Raw genomic sequence first — 27905 nt, 5'->3', positions numbered from 1 at the left:
GTAAAGCCAGCTAAAATTATTTAGTCCTGCAAAATAATCTAGTCATTGACAACTTCTAATGCATTAAGGTATATTTCTAAATAGCAGTATCAACATTAAATAATTCTTATATTTTTCAAGTTTGTAAAGCTTTTTTTCTATATAAAGATGTTGGACATTTTTTAAAAAGTCAAAAAGAGCCTTTTAAAATGATTTAATTATTAGTTGTTTAAAAGAAAATGTTATCTGGATCAATATTTATTTTGTCATCCTGATCACTCTCATTAACTGAGAGATGTATCAAACTGAAGTCAACAGTTCAATTTAGATCTATGTTCAGTTGAAATGTTGCACTTAACTTGAATGAGATTCAAATGAGCATGTACATCTATAATTTATTTTACACTAAAAAACTGATATTCTGGATAAAAGACAGCAATATCAGAATATTAACTATTATTCCAGAATAGTTCCACTAATCTTATCTTGATTTATATAGCTGACCTTGTTTTATTTTAAGAGTGCTTTAGAGAAAAAAAATTTTTTTCTGAAATGCCATATTTGCATGCTGGATTTGACCAGTCCACATTGTTGTCATATTTTGAAACTAGCAAGGATGACGAGAATTGTGTTATCTCTTTTTTTTATCCTATGTATATTTCATCTACCGATGTAAGATATAAAACCTGCTATTCCACTACAATTACCTGAAACGTAATTCATTCATCTTCCTCCTATCCTCTAAGGGACTACACAAAGTTGAGCAAGTTAAGCAAAGGAAACTTTGAAGAAAGGCAACTTCTAAATGTAAGTAAATGAATATTATAAAGAAACGCTGGGAGTCAGCAGTTTCTACCAGTCAGGAAGAATGTTGGAGAGACAACTGGGGGATTTTACATATTCAGTGAATCAACAAATCAACTAATTAATTTTAATAATGTTAGGAATAAGCAAATGATTAATTTCTTTTTTGTGTCTAAAAAAACAAAAACAAAAAACAGATGGAATAATCACTCAGGCTGTGGACTTAGAGATCTGCCTTGATGTTGCCTAACCAGTAGATGAAGCCAGAGAAGTTAGCTGAGAGTTTTTTAAATATAATGTATATGTTTGTGTTTAATTAATATAATATGTATTAGGTAATACACAAACACACTATACACACACACACACACACACACACACACACTAGGTAATACACACAAATATGTGTGTGAATATCTATCTATCTATCTATCTATCTATCTATCTATCTATCTATCTATCTATCTATCTATCTATCTATCTAATCTATTCCCAATGTTTCAGCCCCTTATCTTTACTCACAAGTGCAATTCTCAGTCCTTTTTGTCTCACAAATATACTTCAAGCAAATATACTTCAAGCAAATAAAATATACTTCTAGCAAATATTCCCACTTCATGAAGTGAGATTATATGTAAAAATTACACATACCTTAAGGGCAGCATAAGGAGAAAATTTGCAAATAAATTTTCTTGATTTGCACATGACATGATGTAGAATTTCTTTTTTTAATTACATACCATAATTCCTTGTCTTCCTCCGAGAAACCTAGAAGGGTTGTTTATTAAACGTACATGAAAAATTGAAGAAAAACAAGAAGAAGAATTTAAATTCTAAAGCTGACTTAAAAGATACCAGCCCTTTTTCTATCTTCCAGAATGGTTACTTGGGCTTTGATGAGATTATTAACTTCTGTGACCTTTTCCCTAGCAAAACTGATATAATTCTAACTTATGTAACTGATTTATTTAGAATACATATTCAACATCCTACTACTATTTCTAAAGGATGAGAAGTGAACTGAGTTTTGAATACAGGATTGCTATCTTTGAAGAAAAGTTCTCATTTTGCCAAATATATATATTTCTTTGTCTATTTCTTCATTTCTCCTTGTGCATCTTCCTGGTCTTTCCCATATACTATTTTTAATTTTTTTTCCTTTCCTCCCTAAGCAGCATGGGAATGAGTATTATTTCATTGACAAGGCCAACAAAACCTCATAATATAACTGACTATGAAATATTAGATTATATTTTCATATATATGGAAGACATCTTTAGTGTTGTAATTTCCCCTTAAAAACAACTACCCCCTGAAGTAGTTATCAACATGAAGCTGTTATTTAATGCTCACAATGGGATTTAAAGGGTCCCACCCTATAAATACTTTGGGTACTTACAAGAAGTAGAAGGAGAAAGATAATGTATGTCCTAAGTTAGGCCCTGATCTAAGAAATGACAAACAGTCTAACTTTCTAAAGCTTTTTAGTACTGAATAGTTTGACGAATTAGTGAGCATTTAAAGATTATGGTTAAGATTCTGCTTGGAAACCTGCAGGCAATTCAGTAAATATTAAAAGAAAAAAAGTATTTCTAAATGTTCAATGTTCTATTCTTCATCACTGCTGTCCCCCGTAGAGACATCTGGAATAACATTTTAAGTACTGGAAAGCCTAAAATACTGAGTTCTAGACAGATATGAGTGATTCCATTTCTTATTTTGCAACTGAAGTATTTGCTTAGAACTCAATTTTCCCCAGAAAAAAAAATAAAGCAGATGAATATCAGAACTGGCACAGCATAGGATTTCTGTGACCTTGAATTCAACACTGGTTCATTCAACCAGTGCAAGTGTCAAATGAGTCAGTTGAACGTGGCAAAAATAGATTGCAAGAGAAAGAAATGCAATGCTGTAAAAGAGATTCATTCACACACGTCAGCAATTTTCGTCATGAGGTGGATGACTTGAAGTGTGTCCTTCTCTGTCATGTCCATAAAGCAATGGATATGTCTATGCTGTTATTTCATTCAACAGATATTTTATTCAAGTGTTCCTTAGCTCGAAATAAAGAGAAGTAACTTTGCTGTACTACTAAAGGTGCTTTTTCAAAAGGCAAGTGGACTTTGTTTTTCCTTGAAAATGTTTCACTTCTCATCTAAGAAGCTTCTTCAGTGAAGTGAAGAACTGAAGATGCTTCTTAGATGAGAAGCAAAACATTTTCAAGAAAAACAAAATCCGCTTGCGTTTTGAAAAAGCACCTTTGGGATAACCTTGACCTGGATGACTGAGAATGTCCATAGAAATTTGCTATATGTATTTACAAGAAGGGATTCACACATCACATATTATAAAATATATGTTATGGCTTAGTTTGCCATCTTCCTGAGGCCATTATGGCTTATTCAAAAGACCATGATTAAGCCAAGAAGGAATGGGCATAGACTCCATCCTGTTCAAGAATCCATCTGGAGTTAAGGCTTCAACTTTCCCTATTCCACTTACTTGCCAGGTAGAAGTGGACCAATTTCAGAAGGCAGTTTCATTTTTGGCCTTCTTACTTGGAAGTGGAGGACTGGAATGTAGGAAAATATTCCTAAGGTCCTCTGGAAGATAATTATACAATCGTGTTGAAAAAATTGCACACATTGCTCAGGTGTGCAGTAGTGGATTTTGAAGACATAAATGTAGTAACATCTTGTGTGATTACTTGGGACTCTTTTCAGCTGATGAGTAGGGCAATCTATAGAATGTAGTGAACCTGTGAACTAAATCTATGCCCAGCCTGGTTTCTAAACAAGGCTAGGAGAGAGAATAGATATTAGATCAGGGAGGAAATCATTGCTAAAGGAGGGATGATGTCAGTGAATCTAAAAAAGGTAGTGATACACCCACTTATGAAAATCCCTCCTTTGGATGAGTCAATTTAAATAACTGTCACTTAATCTCCAACCAAGATTAATGAGACTTCAACTGCAGAGTGTTCTAGAATGTAGATGAAATGGATTATCTGAATCCATTCCAGTTAATGTTCACATTTGTCAGGACCTGATTGGGGGGTCAATGTAGCCTCCAGATCCTATTAGACATCTCAGTAGCTTTTAGTACATCAACCATTGTATCCTTTCCAACAGTTACTAGACATGTTTTTAAACATTTTTCCTAATCTAACAGGTGTTTTAATGCCATCTACAAAACATTTTATATAAGTTTTCTTTACAAGCAGTTGCCATTGTCAATTTATAGTTTCTTCTCATAAATTTTGCCATTTCTCTAATTCTATATTGTGCCCAAATGTTTTTGCCGATATTATCATTGTTTCTTTCACTTGTTCATCTTCCATTTTTAAGTTTAATAAAAAAAAGTATTCAGTTTATTAATCAATTTTTCATCTGATGTCAACAATACCTGATCAAACATTGTCTGGTCCTTATAGAAACCATGTCTTTTAGCATCTTTCTCATATCTCAGTTGCATTTGCAATTAATAATGATAAGTCAATACCTTGATCTTTCAACTCTTGTTTCAATTTTAGCTTCCCTTCCATATTAAAAATATCTTTATAAGTTACAATTTTCTCAAGGTTAATTAGATTTGGGTGAACAAAAGCTTCCATTATTGAAAGCCATCCTGGTATTTTCATGTAGGTTTTAACTTTTATCTTTTCCCATACTAAAAATAATGCATTTCTTACATAATGGTTTTGGAAGTATCTGTAAATTTTATTCTTCCCATACCGTAAAAAGGCATGCCATCTAAGTTGTAGGTCATGCCCTTCTAAATATAATAATCTTTTATGCCTAAGAGTTATCCATTCTTTAAGCCATGTTAAGGCACATGCTTGGTAATATAAAACCCAATCTGGTAGTCCAAATCCTCCATTTTCTTTAGATTCTTGTAACATCTTCACTCTGATTCTACCTTTTTTCTCTTGTCAAACAAATTTCAAGATCAATGTATTTAACTCATCAAAAAAAATTCTCTGTTTTTATAGGTTCTGTTTGAAATAGGAAAAGTAGTTTTGGTAAAATATTCATTTTCACAGTAGCTATTCTTCTTAGCATTGATAATTGTAAGTTTTTCCATTTTTCCAAGTCCAGTTTTATTTGCTTCAATAATTTTGTATAGTTCTTTTATTGTTGTGCGTCTTGCTGTTAGATATATTCCCTATCTGGAGACCTATTTTTTCTGACAGTTGATTTTTTTTTTGTTTATCTGTGAGATTCTTCACTATAACTTTAGTTTTTTTTCTATTTATCTTCAATCCTGCTACTTCTCCAAATTCTTCTATCCTTTTCAATAGTTGTCTCCAGTGATTCTTCTAGTATAAATACCAAATTGTCCGCAAATGCCTGCAGTTTATTTTTTTCATCTTTTATCTCCATTCCTTTTATTTCTGGATCCTGTCTAATGTTTCTATTCAATACTTCCAAGGTAAATATAAATAGCAAAGGGCCTTGTCTTGTGTTTTTTCTTATATTAAACTTATCTGTAAAGTCCCCATTTACAATTACTTTTGCTGTTTGTCTATATTGTCTTAATTATATTTATATTTTTTTCTCCAAAGTCCATACAATTTGTTATATCATGAATTGCCAATTCACGTTATCAAAAGCTTTCTGCGCGTGTAAGAAAATTAGCGCCATTTGTTTTCCTTGATGCATTTCCCAATACTCCAATGTATCCAAAATAGTTCTTAAATTATTTTTTATTTGTCTTTTAGGTAAGAATCCATTTTGATCTGGTGAATAAATTCAATCAAAAACCTTTTCAGTCTCTCTGCTATTGAGGCAAAAATTTTATAATCTACATTTAATAATGATATTGGTCTGTAGTTCTTTATTTGTGTCAAATCTGAGTCCTCTTTTGGTATTAGAGTTATATTAGCTTCTGTCCAAATGTTTGGTAATTTAGCCTTTGATAATACCTTACTGGAAATTTCTTTCAATGGTAAATGTAATATATCTTGTAAAGATTTATAAAACTCTGCAGGTAACCCATCTGCTCCCAGGGTCTTAGAATTTTTTTGTCTTTTAATAGCCTCTATCAATTCTATTGTTGTTATTTTTTTCATCTAACATTTTTCTAAAGTTCTCTGAGATTTTTGGTAGTTTAACTTTTTCCCTGTATTGCATTATTTTTTTCCTGGGAAATTTCTTCTTTATCATATAGTTTTTCATAAAATTCTTTAATTATTTTTTTATTATGTCATTTTGGAATTGTAGACAACCTTTCTCATCTTGCAGTTTATTTATCAGTTTCTTCTCTCTTTTTTTCAATCTATAAGCTAACCATCTACCCACATTGTTAGCGTTTTCAAAGAAGTTTTGTTTTGCTCTTTTAATTTGTTGGGCCAGTTCTTCAGCATCTACTAAGTTTAATTTGTGTTTTATTATCTTCATTTCTCTTTTAAGAGCTTTCTTTTGTGGCTCTATCTGTAGTTCTAATTCCAATTTTTTAAATTCCTCCTTTAGCCTAGCTATACATTATAGCTAGTCCTCTAAAGTATGCTTTGGTCGTATCCCACACATTTTGAAGTGATGCTTCTTTCTTATTTTCTTTGAAGAAGAATTCTATTTCCTTTACTACTACTTGTATCAATTCTTTCTCTTTTAGTAAAGATTGATTCAGTGTCCATTTTAATTATTTCTTTATTCCTCTCCTAGTCAGCTTGATTGGATTATGATCAGCCCATATATTGATTTATATCTCAATCTCATGTGTATTTGTTCTTAGTTCAGGATACATCCATATTATGCCGATTCTGGACCATGATTTATGCCTATTCAAGTAAAATGTGTATGGGATTTTTTGGGATTTGTTTCTCTTCACATAGCCTGTATGCAAATTTCTTCTGCCATTTTAAAAAAAGCCTTAGGTAATATCTTTCTTCCCCTTTTCCCTATTTTACTACTTCTATAGTCTAGATCTCCAGCTACAATTTCATTGAAGTCTCCTACTAAGCAAATATTTTGATATTCCATTTCCACTATTTTCTTGTGCAACTTTTGGTAAAATTCTTCTTGTTTGTTATTTGGTACATATATTGCTACCATCAGTATTGGTTTTTGATTTATCAGTATTCCACCATTAAAATTCTTCCTTCTTTGTCTGGGTAGACTTGTTTGAAATTTATTGTCTCCTTAATGTATAAGGCTACTCTTTTCTTTTGTTGTGTTGATGAAAAATAAAGTTTCCCAATTTTTAGGCATTCCAAAAAATTATAATGCTGTCTTTTTATATGTGTTTCCTGAAGGCAGATTATATCCATTTTTAGTTTTTATAGTCATGTAAAGATTTTTTTTTCCTTTTTGAGGAAGAATTCAACCCATTTATGTTCATTGAGAAAATCCCACTTTCTTTTTCCATCTTCTTTACTTATATTTAGGTTTTATTCTCCTAGTAGTTCTTATCTGTCTCTGTTCTCTTGCCATTGCCCCTCCTTCTTGCTTTATATTTTCTATCTCTTCTTCTCTTCTTCTCCTCTGTTGTCTCCTTTTTCAGTTTTCTCTATCTGCTTGGGATTCCGGACTCTTTTTCTCAAAGGAAGTTATATGTCTGCCATAAAATTCTGTTGCCTTAAAAACAGAGTCCAATCTATATCTTTTAGTGTCCCAGTTGATTAAGATCCCTTCCAAAACCAGCCCTCTGAAATGTACTCCTTTTTCAATTAATTTAGTGGTCAAAAATTGATATTATCTTTGTGAGTCTCTTATCCTTCTAGGGATCTGTTTCAAAACTAGTTTCCTTTCCTCTGTATCACAGTGGATCATCTCTCACTCTTCTCAATATCTTGCTCTTGATAATATTTTCCCAATTTGCATAAATTCTGCTATTCTTAGAATTGGTAATTTTGGTGACAGAATTTTTTTTTATGTGAATATTTGTGAACATTATATTTCCGTGTACTGGAGCTTCAACACGACTTCCTCCAAATAAAATAACTGGCTTTAGAAAAATACTAAAGCCACTTTAGTATTCAATTTTACACATGCGACATTAGGCATCGCTGTACATAGCAGCAGACTTGGTGGCTACATATTGTTATTCGCAATTCAAATAAAATCAAAATGCTCTATGCTAATCTAAATGAAGACTTTTATTTTTAAAGGGTAAAGCCAGCTGAAAAGTCAAAAGTGGATATAGTGGAACATTGCTGGGTTCATTCTGCCGTAAGACCTATATCTTTGATTGTAAACTTTGCTGGGGAATACATTCTCATCCCCTTTGCATTAAAAAATAATGAGCTGCTTCTCATTTCAAGTTCTTAAGTGCACACAGTCCTGTGGTCACTGGGTAATAGCAATGCCCCATCTCATGAATACTAAATGAAAGCAGAGATCTTCACCTTCACAAAGGCGGAACTGAAAGTTGCGGACCCCAGGGAACCTGATTTCTTTCAGAAAGCATTCATCTCAGCAGCTCTGAAAACTGTACTGAGATAAACATAATGCAGAGGGGTAGAGGGAAAAATAAAGGAATTAACAGGCCAAGTTAACTGGATACCTAAACATCCCCCCTCAGTTTATATGAATCTCCAGAGTTTCCTTCAATTTTCTAATTAAAAAGTGGCCAAGGTTTGGCAAAAAGCTAAAACCTTTATCATATTATGGGTAAGAGCACAATTACTCTTTTACCAGGCTACTGCCATTAAACAGAATACTAGCTGAGCTAGTTGAGCAAATTAAGCTGCCCTGTACACTACCAGATCATTTTGTCTTTTTTTAATCAACAATTGTTAAGTCTAGGCCATTGTGTGGTAGATCCTTGTCTATTTGAATTCTAAAGTGTCAGATCACTTTAACTTCTTCATTTTCTATTACCTTGTCTATTTTATGATTCCATCAGTTTGCAGGACTACAAAATAGACAAAGAACTAGAACAGTGCTTCTCAACGTTTGTGTGACGGCGACCCCCGTCACACAAACGTTCTGCGCATGCCCATGTGCGACGCGCATGCGTGACGGCCCCCCATGCGTGACGCACATGCACGGCGCCACCCCCATGCGCGACGCGCATGCACGGTGCCGCCCCCATGCGCGACGCACATGCGCGGGGCTGCCCCCGTGCACGGCGCGCATGCACGGCGGCGCCCCCGTGCGCGGCGCGCGTGCACGGCACCGAGATAAATGGCGGATCGCCACCTTTGGCGACCCCCGAAAAATGGTCGATCGACCCCAAATGGGGTCGCGAACTAGAAAATGAAAAAACTAAATAATAATGATGATGATGATGATGATGATATTCTGGATTGATTATAAGAATGCATTTGATTCTGTTCCACACAGCTGGATTGAGAAATGTTTACACATTTTTGGAATTAACAGCAACATCCAGAAATTCCTGAAGACTTCCATGAAGCTATGGCAAACTAAGTTGATGGCCAGTGGAGAAAAACTTGGTGAAGTTGAAATCAAACAAGAAACTCATTGTCAAGAAATCAAACAGGAGACTCATTGTCACTTCTTGTGACATTGTTATTTATACTTTCAATGGCACCACTAACAAGCATTTTGAACAAAACAAACTGTGGCTATGAATTGGCTAAAAAAGGGTTGAAAATTTCCCTTTGCTCTACATGGATGATTTAAAACTGTTTGGAAAAACAAAAGCTGAATTGAGCCCACTGCTAAAAAGCACTGAGAAGTTTGGCAGAGACACTGAAATGCAATTTGACATTGACAAATGTGCAACAATTACTGTTAATGCAGGAAAAATTGTTCAAGATGATGGATTCAAACTCAGCAATGAAGAGTTGATCAAAGCAGTAACACCAGAAGAAGAGTGCAGGTACTTAGGAGTTTTGGAAGCCTCTGACCTGTTGCACAACCAAGTCAAGAAAGCTACTTCAACAAAATTTATAAAGTGGGAAATCTTAAGATCAAAGCTAAGTGGAGGAAATATTATAAAGGCAATTAATACCTGAGCAGTACTTGTAATACAATATGTAGCTGGAATAATTAATTGGACTCAGCTAGAACTTAATAATTTGGATAGAAAGACAAAAAAACTAATGACAATGCACCATGCTCTGCACCCCAAAAATGATATTGATCGATTGTACTTGCCTCTTTCTCAGGGTGGCAGAGCACTCTTATAGCTGAAACAAACTGTGGAAGAGGAAAAACATGGCTTAAATGACTACATTAAAAAAGCAAAAGAGCCTTTGCTGAAGAAAATGAACAAGGGAAACCTCTTGAAAACAACAAGATTGAAAGCAGAATATCAAAAGGAAACAATTGCACAATCAGTATGTGATGGACGCTGAAGGAAAGGTAGATACAAAGCTAACATGAAGACAGTTATGATCGAGGTGTTGATCATAGTTGATCATCAGTTATGATCATTTTGGCTGCCCAAGAACAAGCCTTGCAGATCAATTCCATGAAAACAAAAATTTAACATGTCAATAAAAAAGCAAATGTTGCTTATGCAGCAAGAAAAGATGAAACAGTGGATCACCTTATCTGCAGAAAAATCTCACAATGCTGCTGATTATCTACAATGTCATGATCGAGTTGCCAAAATCATACTTTGAAAGCTTTTCCAGAAGTTTGGGTTCAAATGCAGGGAAAAATTACTAGGAACATCAAATTGACAAAGTTCTTGAAAATGAACAGGTCGAGATCTTGTGGGACTTTCAAATCCAAATAGATAGACATTTGGCCCAAAACATGCTTGACATCACTATTGTGGAAAAGAAAAAAAGTCTAGTTCATTGATATTGAAATACCAGGTGATGCACAAATTGAAGAGAAACAGCTAGAAAATGTAACAAATCTGCAAATTGAAGTTGAGCTATTGTGGAGGAAGAAATCAATGGTTGTACCAATAGTAATAGGAGCCCTTGGAGCAATACCCAAAGAGTTGCCTAGATACATAGAAATTTTGAACTTATCAGACCTGAATACTCTGACTTTGCAAAAAAAAAAAAAAAAAAACTTAATCGGAACTGCCTATAAACTCAGATATTACCATAACAGCTCTTAGGTCCTTGGTTAGGATTTGAACTGTTAACTTTTTACCAGTCCTAGACTGTGACTTGAACTGAAGATTAAATCATCATCATCATCTCTATATATAGCAGGCTAGCTAGCATTCCTTAATTGGCTGAAGACTTTAAATAATAATAGCAGTAATTGGAATGCTTTTCTCTTTTATTAAAATAGTAATTTTATTAAAAATTACAAATACAAAGATAAATGCATTTGGACACTGGCTTGAACAAGGAATGGGATATGTAGCTTGGAGAATGCCATAAGGTCGTGAAGGTCAGAGCCTTGAAGCACAAGATGACAGAGGCAACTGGAGATTCAGCAATGATACTGGAGTTGCTGGTTGTAGTGTGGAACTTGAGGTGGCATTTTTAGTGGAAGGAGCAGTATTGAATTTGAAATAGAAGCCTGTGGATGATGGCAGCTGGTTGAGACAACTACAGGCCCCTACTTCGGTCCCCGCTCCACAAATCAGTGCCCCTGTGGTGGCAGCCAAAAGAGCATAAACTGAGGGGAAGATAGCTGGATGGGATAGTTACACCACCTCTATGGTCATAATTTTGGCAATTTCAGTAGCAGCATGCATCCAGAGAGCAAATTCAGAAGGGTAGGGTGCTATGTAAAGACTAATACCTATTTCTTCCCTCAAAAATTGATGTTTCCCTTGACTGGAGACAGAGTAAGATAAGTTTTTACTCTCTGGTAAAAACTATTGGCTGTCATGGCCTCTTTTGTATGATAGCGATACAGATATAGGGAAGATTTTTCACAATAGACAGAGCTGTAAATAGTCATTGATTCATTTGCCATGAGCAGAAGCTAATCTATACAAAAATTATCCCCAGTAGTTAGCAAGTCACAATAAGCTAAAACTAAGAAAGCCAGTTTGAGGTAGTGGTTAAGGCGTCAAGCAAGAAACCGGGAGACCATGAGTTCTAGTCCCATTTTAGACATGAAGCCAGTTAGGTGACTTTGGGTCAGTCTCTCTCTTTCTCTCTCTCAACTCTGGGAAAAAGGCAGTGGCAATCTACTACTGAAAAACCTTGTCAAGAAACCCTGGCAGGGACAGGGACCCAAGTATCCTCTGAGAATTAAATATGATGGAAAGGAAGGGGGGGGAAGCTGAAATTAAGATTTGCTGCATTGTTGCTTTCATTTGTAGCTGCTGATCCTTTTTAAAAGGACATATTCTGTTTCCTAAAGTTAAATGGACTAAATTGATGATTGAATCCTCTTCAGTTTTATGAAATTCTGCACAATTGGACTCAGCTCGTTTTTTGCCTTGTGAAACAACCCAAATAACTCTCTGCTTTTGCTGATATGAACTCTAATATTTCTTTATTTCTCTTTCTGCTGGGTCAAGAACCTATGAATTTTGCTTATGGCAACAGAAAGAATGGAGACAGTGTTTCCAAAACTGAAAGGGGCAATTGTTTGTGTTGTCACTAAACTGTCAGTGACAGTTCCATTAGCAAACATCTTCAGTCTATAAATTCAATCTTAGAGACAGACTTTGAGCTGCAACTCATATGGTGTAAACATCTGGCCTAATTTTTTAGACAGTTTCTTCATTATTCTCTATTTTTTGTGATGGGAGGAGGTAAATTCAGAGGGAATTTTGTTCCATAAAGTAAAGTTAGGTTATTAAACTGTTCCTAAACACATATTTGTCTATGGTTGTCTCTATAAACTGATTGTCTCTATAAAGGAGCATAACCCAAAGAAGTGAATTCAAGATATTCATTCCTCGATTTTTTATTTATTTATTATTTATTTTATTTATGAGACTTATATACCGCTTTAAGTGCAAGTACTCTCTAAGTGGTGTACACCAGTAAGCAATATATATATATATATATATATATATATATATATATATATATATATTTACATTGCCCCCAACAATCTGGGTCCTCATTTTACCTACCCCGGAAGGATGGAAGGCTGAGTCAACCTTGAGCCGGTGAGATTTGAACCGCTGACCTGCTGAACACAGTCAGCTAAAGTGGCCTCAGTACTGCACTCTAACTGCTGCGCCACCTCAGCTTTCTTCTGTTAGCCGACATGAGGCATCTACAGGGCATGGAACAGCACAACAAAGGGGCATAGGAAGTAAATAGACTATGCAGTTGCCCTGTATTTCATCAATTAGCCTGCTGCCCCATCAATGAGACTGCAGTGGAGATAGCATCCCTGGCTATGACTCTTGTTGAATAATTCTGTATATATAAAGGAGAGGTGCTACCACTTGCCCTCTGCAGCAAAACATTTTGGATCAATCCTGGGACTTCTATTCTCACTTTGTACCCTGGCAAATTAAAAGCCAAGAATAGAAGTAATACTGAATCCACATTTTGTGGATTTTTTGATTTTCTGAAAGGACACTGGCTTTCACCTCTTTTGGTAAGCATTTCAGTTTCTAAATGTATAACTGGAGCATGCTGCAATTTTCAAACTTGATACAAACTGTAAACTCCACAGGTGGAAATCTATGTGATGCGTAGATGCTCATCAGTATGGTTTATTTTTATTATCTTTTCTGTTTGGAATATTTTTGGGAGGGGTGTCTGAACTTTGAAAAGACTTTACAAAATCATAATATTTGATACACCAAGCAGGGATTACATCTCTTTGGTTTAATGTACCAGGCAATCTTTTGCAGCATTTAAAACAAACTGCAAGAATCTCTGGACCATCTTGTACTTTAACAGTCCCAAAAACTTTGTAGAAGATTATTTGTTTATACAAGCAAGAAATAGATTGAATATTAAGCTACTATTCTCATATCCCTATGTGTGACATTACGGGAATCTTTCTAAACTACATACTGTACCACTTGCTAACATGGCTCATCTTTTTGAAAATTGGCACTGCCTCTCTTTCTTGATCAATGCAGGCTATTTTTGTATTATGTACCAGACCATCAATCAGAGACCCAATTTGGTCTAGTGAGTAAGACACCAGGCTAGAAATGAGGAGACTGTAAGTTCTAGTCCAGCCATAGATATGAAAACCTGCTAGGTGGCTTCAGGTCTGCCATTCTCTCTCAGACCATAGTATTGGTCAGTCAACTCCTATCACAACCAATGGATCAGCACTTGGTTAATTTTAAAAAAAGTGGATCTGCAGTGCAGGAAAACTCTTGGAAAAAAAGAAAAGAAATTGGACCATCAGCCATAGTGCTAAAAGACCTATAGTGTTTATGAGCTTTTTTTCTTCCAAGAAAGAAAACACATTTTTCAGCCTTTGGTTAGGTGCCGCCTCCTAGACCCAGGTTGTAAGTTGAATGAATAGCTTAACAATCTAACGTTCAAGAAGTTGTCAACTGATAAAATTAGCAACAAAAAAGAAAAAAAGAAAACAGTACCCACAATAGTTGGCATCAGTATGACTTTTTTTCTATGAAGAAGTTTTAGGCAGCTGTATATTATAATTGTTTTTGCTGAAAAATCATCTTATTAATTTCAAAAATATGAAAGAAATATGGTGAGGCACATGTAAATGGGGTTGTATGCCAGATAATGTTTACAGCTGCCATAGGCCAGCAATTCCAGTTCAAAATATCCACTCAGTGAATATGAACAGAACTTTGTAAATATGTATTATGTGCACTATGTATTTATAACTGCTTAAGTGCCATGGGAACGACATTTAATTACACCATAAAGTGTCTACAATCATTTCAAGACCTTAAAACATCTTTCAAAATGAGAAGCTAATGGTTGCAGTTCTTTCAAGCAACAGCTATAATATTTGGAAATGAAGCACTTTTCTTTCTTCAATTAAACATTTCTGTTCCAATTTCATTGTACTTCTGATTCAAAGAAATTAGCCCTGGGGTTCCATTTAATTCCTACTACTTAAATTGGGACAAAATGAAACCAGCATTGAATCAAGTATTTATAGAAAGAGTTCATTTCATTTTTAAAATATCCCCGTTAAAATAGCATATTTTTATGAAGTCTTCTCGAGTACTCTGGATTTTAAGTTTTCCATGTAACAGATATATTTAGAATACACAGATACATATTAAATTTATAGCTTATCTTTTTGTCCAAGAATTTGGAGAGTATAGTTCTTCTCTATCATCACATTGTTTAATCTGCACAACAACCTTGTGAGGTAGGTTAGGTTAAGTGACCGACACAAGTCCAAATTTATTCAAACCTTAATGATCAAATTGATCTGAACCTGATTTTTTTCCTGATTATTATCCAAATCTCTCAACACAATGGAATACTGCTGACAGATCACCTAAACAATGAAATGTCCTAGTTTGCAGTATAGTTATGCAAACAGTTTTATCGGATTAATGTGGAAATAGTCCAAACTAAAATAGGAGAACTATGATTTTGTCACACTCTGTATAACTAGCAAATGCAATAAGTGAGAATCACGTGATTTCAGAAAACCATCCTTAATATCTAAGAATATAGCATTCCTCTTCAGCTTTCTCAGTTTCATGTTCTTGATACCACCTCTACAATTTTGGGCCATTTTCTTGTATGCTTTAATCTGTTCCTCTTTCCATTTTCTGTGTCTGTCCTTTTTTATTGTCAGATTTCTACTAAGCTTTTTATAAAGCTGTAACGGGGTTTTTTATTTTTGTCTTCTTTTTTTTCTGTGTGGAATGCTCACAGTTGTGTTTTAACATCTCCTTCTTAGGAGTTTTCATCTTTTTCCAATTAGCTTCATTTGCCAATTCCACATATCCCTATTTTCAGTTCGTTAAAATCTACTTTTTTATGTCCAAGATAGGTACTTGAATACACTCATTTGTGGTTACTTTTAAAATCAGGAATTTCTTGCACTATACAATCAATTCCTCATCCCATGTGTCTCCCGTTTCTAATTCCTCATTTAAATTTTCACCACTGATTAGCATCAAATCAAGAATACAAGGCTAGTCAATCCTCTTGTGCCTTCCACCTTTTGAAGGAGAAAATTGTCAGCTAGATAAATCTCCTGGAAGAATTTCGTGGAAGGACAATGTTTGGCAGAGTTTGTTTCACAAAAGATGGTTGGTATTGTTAAAGTACATCATCAATACAATTTCATATATTTCAAATCTTTGAAAAATCTGGATTTGGCAGGCACCATCCATATCCTGTCCTTGCTTGGGAAGGAAATATTAGACACCTACAACAATAACATTTTTATATGTTTGCTTATTTTAGTTTAAATGCTTATTATAGTATTTCCAAGAATTTTCATTTGGTTGAATTAATTTGGGGTGGAATTTAACATGCAGTGTGACTCTTCCACCCTTTCTATTGCTTGTATTCATTTTGAACATTTTTCTTTTATTTCCTATATTTAATCATTACACCAAGATGCCATTGCACCTATTAAATCATTTCTGACTTTATTTACTAAGAGCAAAACCTCATCTTGTTTATTTTACACAGTCTGAACATTAGTGTATAAACAATGAAGACCATGAACTCTATGAGCCATGTTTGTTAACTTTTGGTTGAGCAGTTTATTATATAAACAGAAGGTTCATGACAGCACTCAAAATCTGAAACTTGAGCAATAAGGTACTATACTGCAACCAGCAGCATCTATTCATAGTTCTTCAAGGAAAAATTATATCTGGATTTAAAAAAATCAAGAAACTATTTAAGTAAAAAAAATCAAGAAACCATTGTAGGATGCAGTAGGTAGTTCTTTGGGAGTTAAGAAGATACATATTAAATGATAGGAATGATTACTGTATATACTCTGAAATAATTACAAGGTCTAAAGAAGTTATCTTTCAGGTGTGTAATTCTTTGTTGGGTATTAATGAATTATCCTGAGTGATGCTGGACACACACAGAGCTAACACTGACACTTAAATTATGCACTAAGTATTATACATACAGATTAGTTAGCATTACAGAACAATCCTATATAGTAACTGTTTTTTCTCTGACATCAGATTTCCAACTAATAAGAAGTACACACACACACACACACACACACACATACACACACACACAAAGGAATGGGAAAGATTTTTGCAAAGCAATATTTTTGTGTAAGGTTAAACAAGACATGTCTCTTATGATTTTACTATACTTGTTTTATGTATTCTAGTAAAATACTAGTGTAGGCAAGACAATTGATTTAATGCAAAATAGTGTATAAATATATTCTTTTTAAAATCCAACATTTTATTATGTTCTATATAGTTATACTAAGGCTAGTCCTTGTTCAATATTGCAATTTAGATTGAATAATAATAAGCAAAACATAAATTTCTTTCTTTTTAAGAGTACTATAACTTGCAGAAGAACAATTTTAACCTTTCTATAACTTTATTATCAAGTAAAGCAGCAGCATTTTTTAAAAAAATTCTCACCTGTATCCCCCATACCTACACATGGAAAGAGAACAAATGGAGAAATGAGAAAGGTCTTCTAAAAAGTTGCTTCATTTTTATACTCTACCAGCCTTATTGAAATCAGTCAGTATTTGCAAGTTCAAGTTCAAACCAAACCCAACTGCTACACACCAAAACTGATCTAAGATCTCTCTGGCTGAAGATGCTCAAGGGCAATTTTCTTAGACCTATGATGATTCTTTTTTGTTCTCCCTTCCTCCCATCACAACCTGTGAAAAGCCACAATATGTACCTAGAAGTGTACATTCAAAAGAGCAGAATTAAAATTAGTCAAAAACAAAAGTCATGTAAAATAGGGCAGGATTGCAAACTTGTTTGGGTTCCTGAATATAATACATTAAAACTGAGATACACCCCCAATCATTTCTTTCTAATTTAACCTTACACATATTTGAATTTGAAGTCAGAATTCAGAAAAGTGGTCAAGGCAAATGTCTCTATGAAATCAAGTTTATCTTCATTAACTCCTCTCTTCCTTTTATGAATTTTTTACAATGTGAAATATGCTATTATTCTAATTTCAAAACTATTGTATGGGAGAACAGCTCATGTATCAAAAAATTCTGTCATACTCCCTCTATCCTTCCTTCTGACTGCAGAACAAAACAGCCACACTTTTTTTTTACTCAGAATATTTTCATTATCTGAACTATTTTTTGAAAGAACTAAGCATTAAATGGCACTTGTGGGGGAGGCCAGAGAGATAACTACTGATCCACCAGTCTGCCCAGAAACCTTGTTGGGATGGGGAGTCCCCAACAGGCTTGAAGGAATCTTTGGGTGCTTGCCTTCTGAAGAAGCCAGTTGTAGTTCTGGGGGTATGGAGCAACTAACGTTGAAACAGCAGTGGCAGATCAGCTTCACAGCACTACAGATGAAGCAAAATCAGAATAATTAATCAGTGGAACAGCCTGCCTCCAGAAGTTGTGAATGCTCCATCATGGAAGTTTTTAAGAAGAGATTGGACAACCATTTGCCTGAAATGATATAGGGTATTGGACTAGAAGACCTCCAAGGTCCCTTCCAGCTCTGTTGTTGTTGTTATTGTTGTTATCTGGACCTTTTCCAATCTGGTTCCAATCCCTGACATGGAGAAAGATCACATTAGTCACTTTGTTAGAAGACTTTTGTTAGGATGAGGATGGGCGTTCTTCCTTATCCTTTTGGACCACTTGGCAACCTTTGATACCATTGACCATGGTGTCTTACTGCCTACAAGGGTTGGAGATTCTGCAGCACTCTGGGCAATTTCAGTTAGTATGAGTTGGTAAAGAGGATCAGTTTAGGACGGACTCTGATATGTAGAGCACCACAGAGACCAATCCCCTTTCCCCTACTTTTTAAAACTACACAAACCCACTGGGTATAAATAGCTGTTGGTTTTATGTCACCACCAGAATATAAAAAGGTGCTGTTGGAATCCTGTCTTGATGCTTGAAGTAAAGAGTGAGGGATGCATAGCAGAGAACAGACTGAAACTGAACCAAAGAAAGACTGGTTTATTTTCCATACACCATGACTCTCTGCTGACAAATTGTTATTTATGAATAGCCAGGCAATGATTAAACAGTTTCATTATTTGAGGATTCCTTCTTGTCAACCCTTCTTAGGCTGGCTAGCTCAGGAAACAAGAATCACTTAAATGTATAGAAAGATTTTATATTTCTAATAGACTAATCTAACATAATCTTGAAAGTTTACCAACTTAACATAATTAAAGTAAGGTTATTCTGAGTTTCTTTTTCATATTTTCCCTACTTCCCATAACTTAAGGATCTTTTCTATTGAACAGCTTCCTTGCTGTTCAATAGACAATTGCCTTGCATTGTCTATGTTCCCAAGATAACTGGGGATTGTGATAAAGTAGTCTTTGTCCAACTTCAGTTGGTGTGCCAATTGCAAACTTACTTGGTGCAAGAGGACCTACCTACTGTGATGCATGCCATCATCAACACAGCTGTGTACTTTATATGGGCCTATCTTTAAAGTCTAAGTACTTATAACTGGTGCAGAAGATGGCAACTGGATACTTATCAACTCATTACATTCTGCACTGATTACCAATATATTTCTAAGTACTATTAAAGGTGCTGATGTTGAGCATAAAACTTTCTCCCAACAACATTGGTCTGTCCTATTAAAACTTGTTGGAAACAGTTCCTAATAATTCCACGCTTCTGGGAATGAAGGCCACCAAGACTAAACTGATTTGCTTCTCTGTGATGGCACTAATGCTCTGAAAGAATGCTTCCCACTAGAGATCAGACTTTATTCCTTCCCTGCAGACTTTCAAAAGCTAGTGAAAACTAAATTATTTTAGACAGCATTTCCATGATTTCTTGTGCTACTTTCATTGTTTTAACTATTTTTTCCTTTTATTTTTACTGCTATTTATCGGCATACGACATGTAGATAGTCTGTCATTGTTATATTCCTCATGCAGCATAAATTAAATGATAGGGAGACAGATTGATTGCTTGATTCAAATATTCCATCATAAAGAATAACAAGAATTTAAAGCAAATCTGATTTTTCCTGTTTTTACTCCTTGAGCGTCAATGGAGTGTATGTTGTAATAGTCATCACTCTGCTGCTACTACATAACCTACAAGAAAAGAAAGAAAATAACCATTTTAAAACTTATTAACCAATGTTAATTCAGAATAAGTTAATACGGAAGACATTTGTGATTTGTACATTGACATTCTAGCTTTTCATCATAAACCCATTGAAGAAAGAACTGTATTCCCATGAGATCTCCATTAACTAAATCCCTGCAGAGAACATGCTGTAGAAGGAGTTAGTTTTCCTACATTTTGCCAGCTATATGGAGGATTTATAGCACATATGGTGCCAATATTTTATTAGGGTGTGGTGTACACTAAAGGCAGAGTAGAGGCATTATGAAAGTAATGCTTTGGATAAACCAACTTTTCACTTACTTTTTTAGGGATAAACCCCATTTATGCATATCATGCAAGGGAAAGGCTCTATGAATGTATGGTTTGTAGCCAACAACCAGTATAGATAACCTTCTCCAAACTATGTGAGAAGTCAGAAGATTTTGTTTCAGTTCCGCCATAATGGGGAGATGCTTTAATTAATGTGTTGAGACTGATTTTCTATTGATGTGTTTTGTCAGTTAATAATTTAACATCTTCAACCTATTTGTGTAATTCAGTCTATGCTTTAGCATGATGTATTTAGCCTCTTCTGTTTAATTAATGATAGTTACAGTAAACCATGATTTAGTATTATGTGGATGTACATCCCTTTGCTTTTGTATTTTATTGTTCTAGCTTTTGTATAATGTAAAGTGTCCAGAGTCATTGGGGGTTGAGTATTCTTTAAATCTATGTGAAATAAATTTAAGAAGTGTGTACAGCTACCCAACAATTGAGCTACATGAACCAATGGTCTGATACAATTTATGGCAGCTTTCTTATATTCCTCCCAAACCTGTTTTTTATGTAAGTTTTATGTGAACCATCTCAGATAAAGCCACGCTGCACAGTAAATGTAAAAGTCAAAGTAATTTAAGAGATATATTTTCTTCCTTGAATGCACAGATGAGCACTTAGTTCTTTTAAAAACAAATATACAAACCACATTTTCTTTCAGCAATATACATAACAGCTGTTTCCTTTCAATAAATGCATACATGCATACGCATACATACACATGTCCATTATTTTAAATTGGCCTACTTCTCCAGATGCTTAATTGTAGATTCAATTGTAGATTCAAAATATATTCTAATGCTTATGATAAATCTAAGAGAGAGAAGCAATCTGTTGGTACTATATGTCTTTTCCTTTCTAGGCAACACTTAAAAATCCTATTTTTAAGTTCCAAAAAAAATTGCTTAGGGATCTTACACATCTAATACTTTTTGACAGTAATGTAAAATTTATTCCAATGAAAAGATTTGATAACTCCTGAAAAGATAAAGCCTGGGATAGAAATCTATTCAGAAGGGAGATTTTGCAGCACCAAGTTTCACAGGTGATATCCATTTACACCAATTATATTTGATAGATAACAACAAAATAAGGCCAAGATTGGCTGATGCGATTTCCAGACACATACAAAAGAGAAAGCAACATTATGAAAACCAATGGTCGTCATTTTGAATTTAATCCCATCACAAATTTCAGATCATTTTTGTATTAAATATTTTTCTGGTTTCTAAAATAAATTAAAAGTAGGGTCTTAGGTGCAATATTAATTGTTCCCAAAAACATTAAGTCATAATCTTGTTGATTATGAATGTAAGTTTTCTGAATTTGATTAAATGAAGAAATATCCCTTAAAATTACCCATGAACTATTTTTTTCCTTCTCTAATTGGTTCCTTTAAAAAGCGGGTCTTTAAAAATTGATTTCTTCTTTAATTGTTTTTTCAAAACACTTCTTTTCAGGATTTCTTTATCTTTCTAATGGCAAAACAACAATGGTTTCTAACAGCCTTGTATTTTTCCCTGGTTCTGAAAAATAAAACCAACTCCTTCAAAGACGGCAGAGATTTATATTCTGTGGCAAGTACATGCTTAGATTTTAATCCAGCATTTAGCAAGACTCAACAAAAAAGTCCATATGTCTAAATTTTAGTATCTTCAATAACAGCATAAAACATCTACCAAGACTATATGAGTTTTATGAAGTGGAAGAAAAACAAGTGAAGGATTGTATGATAAAATAGACTAAGAACTTTGGACACAATATACTGATGGAACAATGGGAAAATATGTGGTTAAAAGATTGAAATTTACATTATGTTATAAGCTAAAACAAGTTTTTATAAAATGATATATTTATATAATAATTTTTCATGCCTGGTGGATTTGTAAAAAAGCCAGACATTTCTGGGTTCAAATACATAGGATAATAGAAAGAATTTTGAAGATCAACATTCTCACAGCAGTTATCATAATACAAAAATAGCATTCCATAATTTTTTTCTAATTGTAGAATTAAAAAAAAGTTATGAAACCCCATTTTTATATATGATAACTGCTGTGACATTATTGTATGCACAAAATGGAAAGATTCTGTAATATCCAGAACAAAAGAATAGCTGGTGAAGATGATAAAATTAATAGATGACAAAACTGACTTGTTTGATTTCGCAGTGTTTCTCAACCTTGACAATTTTAAGGCATGTGGACTTCAACTCCCAGAATTCCACAGCCAACGTTGCTGGCTGTGGAATTCTGGGAGTTGAAGTCCACATGCCTTAAAATTATCAAGGTTGCGAAACACTGGATTAGAGAAAGATCAATAGCTATATTTATCAATGACTGGTAACTCCTAATGGACATTTGGCTGAAAAAAGAGGAAAAAAAACCTTGTGATTTATGGGTTTAAAGATTAGAAAGTACGGCTTATAGAAAGAAGGAAATTTTATGTCTGTGGAGACTGTCACTTATCCCAGTCATGGTTATCCCAAAGGTGCTTTTTCCAAAGGCAATTGGACTTTCTTGGTTTTTTCCTTGAAAACGTTTTGTTTCTCATCCAAGAAGCTTATTCAGTTCCAGGAAAAAAACAAGAAAGTCCAGTTGCCTTTTGGAAAAGCACCTTTGGCACAATGAAATTTCATATTGTCTTAGAAAGAGATACAGTAGTTAAAATATAAATGCATTTATAACCACTGTCAAAGTTGTTTCTTTATAATCTTTACTTTTTTCTTTCTTCTTTTCCATTTCTATTTTTTCTATTTTATTTCTTACTTATTCACTATTCTTATTTTGTTTCTCTTCTAATACTTCTGTTTTTATCTTTATAAAAAAATCAATAAAACTTATAAAGAAAACAGTACTATGAGAACTTTGTTTAGAGTATATGGTTTCACTTCAAAATAGGTGCCTGATAGCTTTCTCAACCAGATTCCTCTACTATATTATTTCCAAATTATTGTCTCTATTCCATTTTAATAAAACAATACACTTTTTGTCCCTAGGATTTGAGGGTTCTGCATAAAAAGTGAAAAATGATTTAAAAACATCTCTACTGAATTCAAAATTATGCGTATACAAATATTGATGTAATGAAATGAACACGATGATACCATGTCTAGAATAAGCAATTGCTGGATGGAGTGATGCCATAAGGGTTTTTCAAGCTATTTGTGACTTCAGCTGCTACTTGACATTTGACAACTGTTCATTTGGCTTTTTCTTAGCAAGCCATTAAAATAAATCCCATCTTTCAAAATGGAAAATTCTGGCACAGTCATCTTAATTATTTATAATGTATATATAACAAAATCTATAAATGGGTAGTATATTATTTAGTGCATTTCCTAAATTGTTCTTGAGTCAAGGCTTTTCATATATTATATTCTTGGCTTGAAAAACAAGTGGCTTTTTCTATACAGTGAAATGATTCCTTTTTCTCCCAAGAATGCATCCATAGTCAGGAGGCTACACAGGCATTTATCAGTGCACAAATCTGAAAGGTTATACAAGTGAGGCTAACTTGTTTCTCTTCCCAACTCATCCATCTACATATTTGCACCCTGTCAAAGAAGGGTTAATTCATTAGCCCGAGAGCCCAGTACTCAAGTTTTTGCATGCAGGAAGACAAAATTCTCTAATTAATAAAAAAAGTTAAACATAAATGTATGAAACTACAAAAATCTTCATGTAAAACATAGCTAGTTGCAAAACAGAGCAACTCAGCCTGCTTGCTAGTTGCTAGTATTCTTCATTAGCCAAAACTTAACATTTGATTTGATTTGCTGTTTGCTTTCCTGGCCTGGTACCATCTAACAGGGAGATCATCTTTGTTCTTGTGGTTCCATTCATTGCTCAGTGGAGAAACCCTTCCGGAAAGTAGCCATGGCAGACCTCTCCTCCTCTAACTGATTTATCAATTGATATGTCATCTTCTCTATTATCAAATGAAATCTTTATTATAGCCCTTGGACCAGAAAGCATAATAATAGAATACTTAGACTTGTAATTTTTAAAAAAATATAATAGCATTACATAAAGTACATTACTATAGTAATGCATGGGAGTTTCAGCCTCTCTAGAAATACTGGAACTTTTTAAAGAAGAGACTGGACAGCCATTTGTCTGAAATGGTATAGGGTTTCCTGCCTGAGCAGGCGGTTGGACTAGATGACCTCCAAGGTCCCTTCCAACTTTATTGTTGTTGTTGTTGTTGTTGTTATACTTTTACCTGGCTTTGTCTTTGAGTTGGCAACAAGGAGTTAAGGCTCAGCCATCCTTTATTGTTCTAAAGAAGCCTCTGTCCATCCAACAGAGTTCTTCCTCTGATTGTAATGCATTTTTGCTAGCTAATTCTACTTTTTATTTTAATTAAGAATTAACTGATCATTTCAAATATTCTTTTGATTTTGTTCTTGAATAGGTAGAAGATTCAACTGGAATCTGGAACTAATTCTGGTTCTTTTGTTTTACCTAATGGAGGAGATTTCACTCCCATGCAGAATTTTGTGGCAAACATTTGTTAATCTAGTTTTAATGGAAATGAAATGAATATAACAACAACAACAACAATAATAATAATAATAAAGTTGGAAGGGACCTTGGAGGTCATCTAGTCCAACCCCCCGCTCAGGCAGGAAGCCATATACCAGTGGTTCTCAACCATTTGGGGTCGAACGACCATTTCACGGGGGTCGCCAAACAACGCAGTCCGCCATTTGTTTTCCCTTTTCCTTAGCTGTGCTACTCCCTTTTATTCTATTGGCTTTTGAAAGCCAATAGAATAGACTCTCTTGAATAGAGTCTAATTCTATTGGCTTTCAAAAGCCAATAGGAATTGTCCAGGCTGTCTTTGCCCTGCTGAGCCCGCCAAAAGTCCCATTCTGCAAACGGTGCTGCACCGGTTGAGTAGTCCTTGACTTACGACCGGTTGAGTAGTCCTCGACTTACGACCGGTTGGGGGTAAAAAGGTTGAGAACCACTGCCCTACACCATTTTGAAAAGAGGACTGATAAACTTGATACGAACAAGCCATAACTCTAACTAATTGTTTTCTGGCTTACTGATCACACGCCATGTATATATTAAGTATTAACTCTTCGCTTTTGGGGGTATGGGGGGGTCATTAAATATTTTATTGAGGATACAGTATTTAAAATATTGAGGATGTTACGATATCTATAACCAGAAAAAGAAGCTTTTCAACTGTAGCTTCATGATTATAGTACTGGAGTCTCCAAACCTTTAAGGTCACTTGTCACATCTGGAACTTGGCAGCATACTATGGCTACTCTGACAAAATCATTGCCACACTCATATATCAAAAGTCTATCGAGATTCTCAGTCATCCAGGTCATGGTTATCCCAAAGGTACTTTGTCAAAAGGCAAGTGGACTGTGTTTTTCCTTGAAAACATTTTGCTTCTCATCCAAAAAACTTCTTCAATTCTGATTCATAAATCCTTCCACCCTCTACCATTCAGTCAGAACTGAAGAAGCTTCTTGAAAGAGAAGCGAAACGTCTTCAAGGAAAAATGAAACCCAGCTTTTGAAAAAGCACCTTTAGGACATATATCAAATGATAAAATGAGTCACCCCACTGATATAACAAGAGGCAAACAAAACACTAAGTTGTAGCCTGCACACAGTTTTATTTTTAATGAATATTAATGGCGTTTAGGGGCATTTTAAATATAGATTATGCCTGAAGTTGGTACTTTGCTTTGCAAACAAAGAGAGTTTTGTATTTTTTTTTTAGTTAAAATAATCTTTAAAAATAGAATTTGGGATGGAGAGTATGGCATTTCCTAAGGAACCTATTAATGGATAAACTATCACTTCTGGGAAGCCTGGATTAAATCTGATTCTCTCTACGTAACCTGCTGTCCTTTAGAAACAATGCACAACCCAATTCTTTTTAGGTAATAAATTGGATTTCCTGGAAAACTAACTCTTGTTGACACTAATTGAGAATACCGTTGTTGTTAGTAAGGTTAACTATGCAACTTCACTCAGAGGCCTCCTAATTCCTGCTCTTTCCTGTATATGTCAGAAGAGCTTAAAAAGATTCATGTTAAGGGGCTGGTAGGAATAGGAAGCAGGTTCCTGGATTCAACAAGGTCTCTTTTCTCACTACACTGCACAGAATTGGCAAATGAAGGAGCAAATGGAGCAGCAAATTAAAGATATCTGAAGGTTCTTTGGGATATTTTGCCCTAAAGTTCAGTTCTGTGACACTGACAGGAAAACTGTGGGATGCAACTCTTCATGGTAAGGAACAATGGTTACATTATATATTTCTTTCACCCTTATAAATTTGCTAGGGGATTCAGAGCAGCTCCATGTATGTTCTGCTATGCTCTGCACCCACATTCCTCAACAAGTATGTGATTATTTGAATGTTTGGTATAGCTGTCTTTTATATTTTAGCTTTATATCTCTTTTCTTGTTAAACCAAAACAAAAGAGTCTTTCACTTTATAACTGTATCTGTATTGAAGGGAGTTGAAGTAACTTTTCTTTTTTTATATGTTACTTTGGGTTTTTTTATGTCACTTTTTAAACTTTCCTAGTTGTCCCCTTCCTCCCCTTTCTCTTCCTTGTGTAATTTTGTATTTTTTTTCTTTTCAAAAATTAAACATTTTATAAACAAAAGAAGCATGATCATATTGGCGAGGATGCATGGTATCTCCCCAAATATATGAAAGCCCCTCATTAAGGAACTAAGTCTTTCTGTTTCCCTTCAGGTAAATATCATTTTGCTTCATTCTACTTTAATATCAGATAGGATTAATAGTTCTTTATTTGAAGTTATTTAACTTCTTTTCTACTGTATGCTGGTTTCATAGCCCTTAGGTGAACTAGCCTTTAACTGTTTGATTTTAATCACTGTAAATTTCACAGTATATTTATAATTTTTGTATTGTAAGTGTATTTGAAATTATTAAACGGAAATAAAAAACATGGGAGAGATCCAGAAGAAATAGACCAATTAAGTATTGAAGTGCTAATGAAAAAAAACCTGTGTTAGATGAATTCATGCTCGATCAGCAAGAGGTATGCAATGGGTGCTGAAATAAAAAAATAGGGGCATATTTTTTTAAAAAAGAGTGATAAGAGTACCTCAACTCATAATAAAAAAAGAAGTGAAGGGATGTCCTTCAGTCATCAGAGGCCTTAAAAGTTAAGAATTTATTTGTATCCCACCTTTTTAATTTTTACAAGTAACTCAAGTAGAGAACATATCCAACACACCTTCCTCCTCCTATGCTTCCCACAACAACCCTGTAAGGCAGGCATATCAAATTTGCGATGTCACATGGTGCCAGCAATGGGGTGGGCGCAGTTTCAGCATGATGCATCCATCCCACGGGCCGGCAGTTTGACATGCCTGCTGTAAGTCGACCTGAGCTGAGAAAGAGTGACTGGCCCAAGGTCACCTAGCTGGCTTTCATAGCTAAGGTGGCACTAGAACTCATGGTTTCCTGTTTTGTAGCCTGGTGCCTTAATCCAGGGGTTCTCAACATTGGCAACTTTAAGACTTGTGGACTTCAACTCCCAGAATTCCTCAGCCAGCAAGCTCTGGGAAACAGTTCTTTCAGAAAGAGCATGATGTTGTCCCAATATTTATTTCATTAAATTTATACGCCGCCCATCTCACTAGCTAGCAAAAGCAATTTTGGACATTGTCCATTGTAAATAGACTATTGTTTAGTGAGCAGTCTTGGTGCATCAATAGAAGCTTCAACAGAGAATACTTGCCAATGTCTAATCGTGCTGTAATCGGGTCCA

Source organism: Crotalus tigris, unplaced genomic scaffold (genome assembly GCF_016545835.1).
Source record: "Crotalus tigris isolate CLP2741 ecotype Arizona unplaced genomic scaffold, ASM1654583v1 scf7180000023780.715972, whole genome shotgun sequence".
Taxonomy (NCBI): Eukaryota; Metazoa; Chordata; class Lepidosauria; order Squamata; family Viperidae; genus Crotalus; species Crotalus tigris.
The sequence above is the reverse complement of the archived record's forward strand: the minus strand, read 5'-3'. Positions refer to the sequence as shown.